This window comes from Entelurus aequoreus, linkage group LG10 (assembly GCF_033978785.1).
Source record: "Entelurus aequoreus isolate RoL-2023_Sb linkage group LG10, RoL_Eaeq_v1.1, whole genome shotgun sequence".
NCBI classification, from domain to species: domain Eukaryota; kingdom Metazoa; phylum Chordata; class Actinopteri; order Syngnathiformes; family Syngnathidae; genus Entelurus; species Entelurus aequoreus.
In genome coordinates, this window is record NC_084740.1 from 51,305,243 (window position 1) to 51,317,924 (window position 12,682).

At 42.4% G+C, this 12,682-nt stretch overlaps 1 non-coding gene across 1 annotated transcript; it reads right to left on the reverse strand.

The window, feature by feature from the left end:
- Nucleotides 1-925: 925 nt before the first annotated feature.
- On the reverse strand, nt 926-997 carry trnae-cuc (transfer RNA glutamic acid (anticodon CUC)). Its single transcript has one exon. It is a non-coding gene; the product is annotated as a tRNA-Glu (tRNA).
- Between the last annotated feature and the right edge of the window lie 11,685 nt (nt 998-12,682).

Below are 12,682 nucleotides of genomic sequence, written 5' to 3' on the forward strand. Positions count from 1 at the left end.
AAGATCATCAGGACTCCTCTTCCTTTTATCCAGGAGATGGCAAAAAGCCACTGCCTGACCAGGGCTCAGAAAATCTGCAAAGACTCCCCCCGCCCCCAAGGACTGTTTTCACTGCTGGACTCTAGAAAGAGGTTCCGCAGCCTCCGAAGTAGAACCTCCAGGTTCTGTAACAGCTTCTTCCCTCAGGCCGTAAGACTCTTGAACGCATCATAATTAAATTATCCCCTCAACTCCCCCCAAAATGGATTAACTTGCTGGAATAAAAAAGACAATACAACATACATCCATAAACTTGGATGCATATGAAAAAGTGCAATATATTTATCTGTACAGTAATCTATTTATTTATTTATATATGCACCTTATTGCTTTTTTATTCTGCACTACCATGATCTTATGTAACGAAATTTCGTTCTTATCTGTACTGTAAAGTTCAAATTTGAATGACAATAAAAAGGAAGTCTAAGTCTAAGTCTAAATGTGTTTTCTTTTGTATTCTTTTTTTTAATGAATGAAGTAACGTTTACGACAACCTTTTTCCAAAACACAATATAGAATGTGAGATGTAACAGGATAATGCATACAAACGTACATTTATCATTTGTTTACAAACGGTTACAAATAAGTGGGACCCCAAAAATGTACTGTGGGACCCCATTTTTATGACTTGATGGGCTCCCTGGGACCCCATTTTGAAAATTCCTAGCGCCGACACTGATGGAGTATTGGTGCGTGCAAAACAGCAGCAGGCGGCTGTGGCCTGCGGGCCGGTTCTAATACTTTGATTGATAGATTGAAACTTTTATTAGTAGATTGCACAGTACAGTACATATTCCGTACAATTGACCACTAAATGGTAACACCCGAATAAGTTTTCAACTTGTTTAAGTCGGGGTCCACGTTAATCAATTCATGGTAAAAGGAGTTCCCTGACCGGGAATCGAACCCGGGCCGCGGCGGTGAGAGCGCCGAATCCTAACCACTAGACCACCAGGGACATGATCCACTAAATAAATATTATCTTGGGGTTCATAGATAATTCATTTGCGGCCCAGTTCTGGCCCGCAGGCCTTGACTTTGACACCCCTGATCTAGGCCTTTCTTGTTTCATTCTCTCGCCTGAGTCCATTATGTTTCTCTCTTTCGTAAAACCATCCATCCATCCATTTCTACCGCTTGTCCACTTTGATAATAATCCTTTCTTTTTGATGACATACATTAACCTTTCTGTCACCATCATCTGCATTATTTTACACAGGTTGGACGATCTTTTATCCCCTTTGAACACAATATCTCCGTAGCTTGTGTTGCTCGCAAGTAGAAATAGATGAGTGTGCTTCACAAACACGGCCAGCAGATGGCAGTGTTGTGAAGCGACTGCTGTGGGAGAGTATGTTACCTTTAAATACATTTACGTCACAATCACGCCAGAATACCTGCATATTTCTGTACATTTGGAAGATATTTCCATAGATATTTAACCAAGGTATGTAACGTTGTTTGTAAGCAAAACATACACAGCATGTATTGTGATATATTACATCGACAATTTGAAGTTACTGCACACCCGGAAGTAAACATATTAAATGTATTGTACGATTTCAGCACTTAAATGTTGTACAGGGACTGGAAGGAGTGAATAAGAAGTCTAACTTTTTTAATAAGTACTAGCTAAACACGTAAATATCACTCTAATGCTTGAGATATCAGAATATGTGCATATTTCTGTAAGTTTAGAAGATATTTAAGTTGATACTCAACCAAGGTTTATACAGTACAGGCCACAGGTTTGGACACACCTAATCATTTTAATGCGTTTTCTTTATTTTCAAGACTATTTACATTGTAGATTGTCACTGAAGGCGTCAAAACTATCACACCTGTGAAGTGAAAACCATTTCAGGTGACTGACTACCTCTTGAAGCTCATGGAGAGAATGCCAAGAGTGTGCAAAGAAGTAATCAGAGCAAAGGGTGCTTTTTTGAAGAAACTAGAATATAAAACATGTTTTCAGTTATTTTACCTTTTTTTTGTTAAGTACATAACTCCACATGTGTTCATTCATAGTTTTGATGTGACAATCTACAATGTAAATAGTCATGAAAATAAAGAAAACACATTGAATGAGAAGGTGTGTCCAAAATTTTGGCCTGTACTGTATAAATGTGCAAACCCCGTTTCCATATGAGTTGGGAATTTGTGTTAGATGTAAATATAAACGGAATACAATGATTTGCAAATCCTTTTCAATACATTTTCATTTGAATGCACTACAAAGACAAGATATTTGATGTTCAAACTCATAAACTTAATTTTTTTTTTGCAAATAATCATTAACTTAGAATTTCATGGCTGCAACACATGCCAAAGTAGTTGGGAAAGGGCATGTTCACCACTGTGTTACATGGCCTTTCCTTTTAACAACACTCAGTTTGGGAACTGAGGAGACACATTTTTGAAGCTTCTCAGGTGGAATTCTTTCCCATTCTTGCTTGATGTACAGCTTAAGTTGTTCAACAGTCCGGGGGTCTCCGTTTTGCTATTTTAGGCTTCATAATGCACCACACATTTTCAATGGGAGACAGGTCTGGACTACAGGCAGGCCAGTCTAGTACCCTCACTCTTTTACTATGAAGCCACGTTGATGTAACACGTGGCTTGGCATTGTCTTGCTGAAATAAGCAGGGGCGTCCATGGTAACGTTGCTGGGATGGCAACATATGTTGCTCCAAAACCTGTATGTACCTTTCAGCATTAATGGCGCCTTCACAGATGTGTAAGTTACCCATGTCTTGGGCACTAATACACCCCCATACCATCACACATGCTGGCTTTTCTACTTTGCGCCTATAACAATCCGGATGGTTCTTTTCCTCTTTGGTCCGGAGGACACGACGTCCACAGTTTCCAAAAACAATTTGAAATGTGGACTCGTCAGACCACAGAACACTTTTCCACTTTGTATCAGTCCATCTTAGATGAGCTCAGGCCCAGCGAAGCCGACGGCGTTTCTGGGTGTTGATAAACGGTTTTCGCCTTGCATAGGAGAGTTTTAACTTGCACTTACAGATGTAGCGACCAACTGTAGTTACTGACGGTGGGTTTCTGAAGTGTTCCTGAGCCCATGTGGTGATTGCCTTTACACACTGATGTCGCTTGTTGATGCAGTACAGCCTGAGGGATGGAAGGTCACGGGCTTAGCTGCTTACGTGCAGTGATTTCTACAGATTCTCTGAACCTTTTGATGATATTACGGAGCGTAGATGGTGAAATCCCTAAATTCCTTGCAATAGCTGGTTGAGAAAATTTTTCTTAAACTGTTCAACAATTTGCTTACGCATTTGTTGACAAAGTGGTGACCCTCGCCCCATCCTTGTTTGTGAATGACTGAGCATTTCATGGAATCTACTTTTATACCCAATCATGGCACCCACCTGTTCCCAATTTGTGTGCACACCTGTGGGATGTTCCAAATAAGTGTTTGATGAGCATTCCTCAACTTTATCAGTATTTATTGCCACCTTTCCCAACTTCTTTGTCACGTGTTGCTGGCATCAAATTCTAAAGTTAATGATTATTTGCAAAAAAACATTTTTTTATCAGTCTGAACATCAAATATGTTGTTTTTGTAGCATATTCGACTGAATATGGGTTGAAAATGATTTGCAAATCATTGTATTCCGTTTATATTTACATCTAACACAATTTCCCAACTCATATGGAAACGGGGTTTGTACATATGTACCGTAATTTCCGGACTATAAGCCGCACCCGACTATAAGCCGCAGGGTTTTGATGTGTAATTACCGTAGTATATAGGGGTTCCTGCTACCATTGTCGGGACAGAGATGACTGTTTGGGAACGCAAAGCGTCCCATTTATAAACAATAAATCTTTCAATCATTCAATCAAACTTTCACATCTTTGACATGGCGAACAGCATGCAGAGTACAAATAATACAACGGTGCAAAGTAATACAAAGTGCTCGCCTGTACGTTATCAAAATAACCAGCCTACCGGTATATGAAAAGTCAGTCTTTAATCATTGTGTCATCGTCTTCCTCCTGCGTACTACAACCACCGAAATCCTCTTCGTCGGTGTCGGAGAAGAACAGGCCGTAAATAAGCCGCACCGTTGTATAAGCCGCAGGGACCAGAACGAGGGGAAAAAGTAGCGGCTTATTGTCCGGAAATTACGGTATTTGGATAATGCGTTTTGGGGGAAGTTTCAACCCTATACTTACAATGTATCTAATCTATTCAGTTTATTAGAACTATAATAATTGTGTAACATTGGTTATGATTTATTCAGACATGTTTAATCAAGTTATTTTGGAACTTCTCGTGCAGGTTACATTTGCACAATTCTGTATAATTATCTTAAAAAGGAGTAGGAAGAAGCCCATCATTTTAAGGTAATTGTTCTCTCTTCTTCTCCTTGTCTTTTACTGATAATTCATTCACAGCATATCATTTACTTGTTTAAATTAAGTTAAATATTAGTAACTTCTAATGACTTGGCCATGAAGATGTTATAATAGAGTCCAGGGCCGGCCTGTGGCATAGGCCGTATAGGCAAATGCTAAGGGCGCCTTCCATCAGGGGGCGCCACGCCAGTGCCACAAATGTTGGAGAAAAAAAAAAAAAATGTTGGTACTATTATTTCTGAATACAAAAAATAATCCCACGTTAATTAAATTGCAAAGTAAAAACTATTTAATAGAAATATTATTTGTTACAACATTAATCCCACAGTAATCACTAAAATAATTCAATGCTTAATCCATCCATCCATCCATTTTCTACCACTAGTCCCCTTAGGGGTATCGGGGGTGCTGGAGTCTAACTCAGCTGCATTCGGGCGGAAGGCTGTTTATACCCTGCCACCTCATCGCAGGCCCAACACAGATAGACAGTCAACATTCACATACTAGGGCCAATTTAGTGTTGCCAATCAACCTATCCCCAGGTGCATGTCTTTGGAGGTGGGAGGAAGCCGGAGTACCCGGAGGGAACCCACGCAGTCACGGGGAGAACATGCAAACTCCACACAGAAAGATCGCGAGCCCAGGATTGAACCCAGGACCTTTGTGTTGTGAGGCACACGCACTAACCTTTTAGAAATGACTGGAATTTGCCTAAATCTATGTTGATTAGTACACACAGCTTCTCGGAGATGGATCAGTCATATGAACTCTATGTTTACAGATGCAACAAGAAATTATACCTACTGCTTTGCTGCATCTGACACATGGTGTCTTTAATCTGTACAGCATACAATGGAAACTCAAATCTATCAAGGCATTCTGGTTCAGAATGTGTTGCCCAGAGTCAGAAAGCTTAGCCTCAGTTGCAGGTGGTGGTGGGTCCTCCAACAGGTCAATGACCCCCAAAAAACACACATCCAAAAACACTTAAGTATGGCTAAGAGTGAAACCTTGTCTTATTCTAAAGTGGCCTTCTGTGAGCCTGGTCTTAAATCCAATCAAACATATTGCTTGATTGTCGTAATTGCTTCGAGAGGTTGTGCAACAAAATATCAGGTTAGGGGAACCATCATTTTTGTCCAGGCCAGTTTCATTAGATTTTTAAAAAGTTCTCTCAAACCCCAAATCAAAAGCAATGTCCGATATCCATCCATCCATCCATCTTCTTCCGCTTATCCGAGGTCGGGTCGCTGGGGCAGCAGCCTAAGCAGGGAAGCCCAGACTTCCCTCTCCCCAGCTACTTCATCCAGCTCTTCCTGGGGGATCCCGAGGCGTTCCCGGGCCAGCCGGGAGAGATAGTCTTCCCAACGTGTCCTGGGTCTTCCCTGTGGCCTCCTACCGGTTGGACGTGCCCGAAACACCTCCCTAGGGAGGCGCTCGGGTGGCATCCTGACCAGATGCCCGAACCACCTCATCTGGCTCCTCTCCATGTGGAGGAGCAGCGGCTTTACTTTAAGCTCCTCCCGGATGACAGAGCTTCTCACCCTATCTCTAAGGGAGAGCCCCGCCACCCGGCGGAGGAAACTCAATTCGGCCGCTTGTACCCGTGATCTTGTCCTTTCGGTCATGACCCAAAGCTCATGACCATAGGTGAGGATGGGAACGTAGATCGACCGGTAAATCGAGAGCTTTGCCTTCCGGCTCAGCTCCTTCTTCACCACAACGGATCGATACAGCGTCCGCATTACTGAAGACGCCGTACCGATCCACCTGTCGATCTCACGATCCACTCTCCCCTCACTCGTGAACAAGACTCCGAGGTACTTGAACTCCTCCACTTGGGGCAAGATCTCCTCCCCAACCCGGAGATGGCACTCCACCCTTTTCCGGGCGAGAACCATGGACTCGGACTTGGAGGTGCTGATTCCCATTCCAGTCGCTTCACACTCGGCTGCGAACCGATCCAGTGAGAGCTGAAGATCCTGGCCAGATGAAGCCATCAGGACCACATCATCTGCAAATAGCAGAGATCTAATCCTGCAGCCACCAAACCAGATCCCCTCAACGCCCTGACTGCGCCTAGAAATTTTGTCCATAAAGGTTATGAACAGAATCGGTGACAAAGGGCAGCCTTGGCGGAGTCCAACCCTCACTGGAAACGGGTCCGTTGTATTAATGTTCAATATACAGTCTCTAATTTTTTGTATGTTTTTCCGTATTATCACTTTTGTCAGTTTCCAATTATTTCAGTGATTCTTGTGAGTTTTTCCTTCTCAAGCGTAAAAGTAGCAACACTTTTGATCATGTGTATTTCACAGAGAATATAATACTGCTAGGGCCTCCCGTACACTTTGCAAAACAGATTTTGTGGAGCAAATGATGTCGTGTTCTGCTCTTTTCTCTTTTGACGGTTTAGGCGCTCGCTGTAGGAACTAAAAAATCCATTCATTTTGCCCGACTTACAGTGACTGAAGTTGTCTTAACAGAATTGAAAACAATGTTCTTTCTTTATTTTTCTCGAGCTGCTTGCGACCCCGGAAGTCTGCAATTGACAATGCTTGTTACACCTTGGACCTTTTGATTCCTGGTATCGGTCGACAGTGAGTCTCTGACTGTAGCCATCCTTTCCTGTTTTCTTCCGCTGTCGTCCATCTTGTTCCAGGTTGTATGTGTTTAGAAAAGCCTTCTGCATTCCCCAGTAAGAACACGGGCTATTTGAGGTACTGTTGTCTTTAATTAAGCGGCATTCATATTGACCTTTCTCCTCGGACCGCTGTCATCACAAGACATTTTTTCCACTGGACATATTCTCTTTAGGGACTATCCCTAAAATTGCAACAGGAATACATAAACACCATGCATTTTTGTAATTGCTATGATGTACTGGGGTTGTCTTTGTGGATTTAAACTTGCAGGATGGGACAGAAATGTCTCTCTAACCACATAGACAGAGATGTGTCTTTAATGAAGTATTGACCTGTGGTTGATTACTGCCCCAGAAGATGATACTCCTAAACGCTGAAGATAAAAAGCATCTTTGTGTTTAAAGTATTATAGAAACCATGAGCCTCATATGGTCTATACATAGAATTATATGGTCCATACACTAACCGCATGAAGTGGGTACAAACTGAGTATGTTGTTCATTTTTACTTGGAATCACAAATTTACTTTACACACCAACTGCAATGCCACATTCCTTGCTAGTGACTTCTGCTACTAATGTGTAGATCATTTTGACCATGACTCTGTTCATCATGCCTTAATGCATTGGTTGGAAGATAGTTGCATTAGCCAGAAGTTAGGAAATTGTGCTCAGTTAAAGGCCTACCGAAACCCACTACTACCGACCACGCAGTCTGATAGTTTATATATCAATGATGAAATCTTAACATTGCAACACATGCCAATACGGCCGGGTTAACTTATAAAGTGCAATTTTAAATTTCCCGGGAAACTTCCGGTTGAAAACGTCTATATATGACGACGTATGCGCGTGACGTCAATCGTTGAACCGGAAGTATTGGTACCCCATTGAATCCAATACAAAAAAGCTTTGTTTTCATCTCAAAATTCCACAGTATTCTGGACATCTGTTGGTGAATCTTTTGCAATTTGTTTAATGAACAATGAAGACTGCAAAGAAGAAAGTTGTAGGTGGGATCGGTGTATTAGCGGCTGGCTGTAGCAACACAACCAGGAGGACTTACTTGGATAGCAGACGCGCTAGCCGACGCCAGCCGACGCTAGCCAACGCTAGTCGCCAACCGCACGGATGATCGGGTGAAGTCCTTCGTCTTTCCGTCGATCGCTGGAACGCAGGTGAGCACGGGTGTTGATGAGCAGATGAGGGCTGGCGTAGGTGGAGCGCTAATGTTTTTATCATAGCTCTGTGAGGTCCCGTTGCTAAGTTAGCTTCAATGGCGTCGTTAGCAACAGCATTGTTAAGCTTTGCCAGGCTGGGAATTATTAACCGTGTAGTTACATGTCCATGGTTTAATAGTATTGTTGATCTTCTGTCTATCCTTCCAGTCAGGGATTTATTTATTTTGTTTCTATCTGCATTTGAGCCCAATGCTATCATGTTAGCTCAGTAGCTAAAGAGCTTCGCCGATGTATTGTCGTGGAGACAAAAGTCACTGTGAATGTCCATTTCGCGTTCTCGACTCTCATTTTCAAGAGGATATAGTATTCGAGGTGGTTTAACATACAAATCCGTGATCCACAATACAAAAAGGAGAAAGTGTGGAATCCAATGAACCCTTGTACTTAAGTTACGGTCAGAGCGAAAAAAGATACGTCCTGCACTGCCTCTCTAGTCCTTCACTCTCACTTTCCTCATCCACAAATCTTTCATCCTCGCTCAAATTAATGGGGTAATCGTCGCTTTCTTGGTCCGAATCTCTCTCTCGCTGCATTGTAAACAATGGGAAAATGTGTGGAGCCCTTCCCCCGGTGACGTCACGCTACTTCCGGTACAGGCAAGGCTTTTTTTTATCAGCGACCAAAAGTTGCGACCTTTATCGTCGATGTTCTCTACTAAATCCTTTCAGCAAAAATATGGCAATATCGCGAAACGATCAAGTATGACACATAGAATGGATCTGCTATCCCCGTTTAAATAAAAAAAAATCATTTCAGTAGGCCTATAAGGCCAGCGAGTTTGTATAAAAAGTCCAATGATACCTCTCATTACTTCTCTTTATTTTAACAGGATACAAACAGTAATTGGGGTCAAGAGCAGCAAAGATGAGACATACCACTGAATCACTTTAGCGTATTTGACATTCGAGTGTCAGCATGTGCACTAATCAAACTAGTCAAAAGACGTCCTATAAAGATGATAAGGTAATGAGTTTCCAGCAGTCCTGTGATCAAGTGGACAAAGAGTGCTGCTGGGAAATCAACGTGGGTTCGGGGTCATCCTAAAAACCACAAAAGCCGTCTTTCTCAGCAGTATTCACCAGGGCAGGACCTGTTTGTTCCAGCGTTTCTGTGGAGTCTTTTATTATGATATCATGGAGCAGGTCTAAGTACAGGGTTGGGGCAAATGCGGCATAGCCGGTCCTTCTCATGTCACCCTACCATCAAGGATGCCTGATGACTCCTGTCCCCTGATTGTATGGACTGTGGTCCGCACATGGTTCCACCGAGTCAGGAAGGCCCAAGGGAACGGATGACTCGGTCCGACTTGACCCGGGACTTTCAGCGGCCCAGCGCTGGCCTGACGTGCCTTAGGGGCTCACCACATCATGGTGGATAATGTGCGAAGGGATTTGAAGGGGACAGATCCTAATGCTGTGAGGAAGCATCAAACTGAATTAAGACACTGCAAAAGGACCACAATCACATAAGGAGGGCATCCCAAAACCTTCTCTTGTGATCCACATTGCATGTTACCACATCTCATTCCAAAAAGACCTCTTCGGAGTTTGAGTCAGGGAAAAATGTGTCTTAAAAGTCGGCCAAAACCACTGAATTTTTACAGCATATTTCCTTGACCCCAGAAAATCTTACAAGATGTCCAGTGCAAAGATGACTAAGGAGACGGCCACTGGGGTGCTCGCTGGCACATTTAACTTGACTGGACTTTATATAAAACTGTTTGCAAAAATATATTTTAAAAAAAGTTTCTTTATCCGCTCAGTGAAAAGATAAAGCTAAACCCATCTAATGCAGGTCAAGATAGACAAAGCACCTAAAGATCTTTTTGAGAACCAGCATCCTGCCAGTGGACATTTGTGTTTTTCTGTCACTGGTACACATTTCGGTAAAAATAGCCAAGTGTCCACTGCAGAGGACGCTTGATCTCGGGAGGATATTTAAAAAAAAACTACTTACACTTCAGTTTTGTTATATGACAATGCAAGTTGTTAAAACATTTAAACGGGTCAATAAAACACTGAGCTCTTGGTCCGCACTTTAGACACACAGGGCCTGATCTACTAAGATCCAAATACCACACGCTAAACAGCGTATGCAAACTATAAGATTGTGTGTACTATTAGAGGGCGTGTTGCGAGTTATCTACAAACCCCGTTTCCATATGAGTTGGGAAATTGTGTTAGATGTAAATATAAACGGAAAACAATGATTTGCAAATCATTTTCAACCCATATTCAGTTGAATATGCTACAAAGACAACATATTTGATGTTCAAACTGATAAACATTTTTTTTTTGCAAATAATCGTTAACTTTAGAATTTGATGCCAGCAACACGTGACAAAGAAGTTGGGAAAGGTGGCAATAAATACTGATAAAGTTGAGGAATGCTCATCAAACACTTATTTGGAACATCCCACAGGTGAACAGGCAAATTGGGAACAGGTGGGTGCCATGATTGGGTATAAAAGTAGATTCCATGAAATGCTCAGTCATTCACAAACAAGGATGGGGCGAGGGTCACCACTTTGTCAACAAATGCCTGAGCAAATTGTTCAACAGTTTAAGAAAATCCTTTCTCAACCAGCTATTGCAAGGAATTTGTGGATTTCATCATCAGTGGCCTAGTGGTTAGAGTGTCCGCCCTGAGATCGGTAGGTTGGAGTTCAAATCCCAGCCGAGTCATACCAAAGACTATAAAAATGGGACCCATAACCTCCCTGCTTGGCACTCAGCAACAAAGGGTTGGAGTTGGGGGTTAAATCACCAAAATGATTCCCGGGCGCGGCGCCGCTGCTGCCCACTGCTCCCCAAGGGGATGGGTCAAATGCAGAGGACAAATTTCACCACATCTAGTGTGTGTGTGACAATCATTGGTACTTTAATCTTAATCTTAATCTACGGTCCGTAATATCTTCAATGGGTTCAGAGAATCTGGAGAAATCACTGCACATAGGCAGCTAAGCCCGTGACCTTCGATCCCTCAGGCTGTACTGCATCAACAAGCGTCATCAGTGTGTAAAGGATATCACCACATGTGCTCAGGAACACTTCAGAAACCCACTGTCAGTAACTACAGTTGGTCGCTACATCTGTAAGTGCAAGTTAAAACTCTCCTATGCAAGGCGAAAACCGTTTATCAACAACACCCAGAAACGCCGTCGTCTTCGCTGGGCCTGAGCTCATCTAAGATGGACTGATACAAAGTGGAAAAGTGTTCTGTGGTCTGACGAGTCCACATTTCAAATAGTTTTTGGAAACTGTGGACGTTGTGTCCTCCGGACCAAAGAGGGAAAGAACCATCCGGATTGTTATAGGCGCAAAGTGTAAAAGCCAGCATGTGTGATGGTATGGGGGTGTATTAGTGCCCAAGACATGGGTAACTTACACATCTGTGAAGGCGCCATTAATGCTGAAAGGTACATACAGCTTTTGGAACAACATATGTTGCCATCCAAGCAACGTTACCATGGACGCCCCTGCTTATTCCAGCAAGACAATGCCAAGCCACGTGTTACATCAACGTGGCTTCATAGTAAAAGAGTGCGGGTACTAGACTGGCCTGCCTGTAGTCCAGACCTGTCTCCCATTGAAAATGTGTGGCGCATTATGAAGCCTAAAATAGCACAACGGAGACCCCCGGACTGTTGAACAACTTAAGCTGTACATCAAGCAAGAATGGGAAAGAATTCTACCTGAGAAGCTTCAAAAATGTGTCTCCTCAGTTCCCAAACCTTTACTGAGTGTTGTTAAAAGGAAAGGCCATGTAACACAGTGGTGAACATGCCCTTTCCCAACTACTTTGGCACGTGTTGCAGCCATGAAATTCTAAGTTCATTATTATTTGCAAAAAAAAACAAGTTTATGAGTTTGAACATCTAATATGTTGTCTTTGTAGTGCATTCAATTGAATATGGGTTGAAAAGGATTTGCAAATCATTGTATTCGTTTATATTTACATCTAACACAATTTCCCAACTCATATGGAAACGGGGTTTGTAATAATCAGCATATATTATGCATTAAGACAGACACGCTGAATGGATTGCACTTACTATTTTGCTCATTTGAGGGATACAATCCTCTGCGCACATGTTTAAGAGTTCAGTTTTGCGTGTGATATCAAGTTTGCACGTGTTTTAATACACGCAAACCTTTAGTAGATCAGGCCCCATATTATTTTTGCGATGCTATGCCATGATGAGTACCAGTGATGGGAGAGACCACATAATTTCTAATGGAACATAGTGCGACATAGGAAAGGGGTAAACGTGTCTATGTTGTGGCTGCTCAGTACAACACATTTACTAATGAAAGAAATATGGAATATACACTGAAAAGTGAGCTGCTTTTAGTTTAGCCTCAAAATA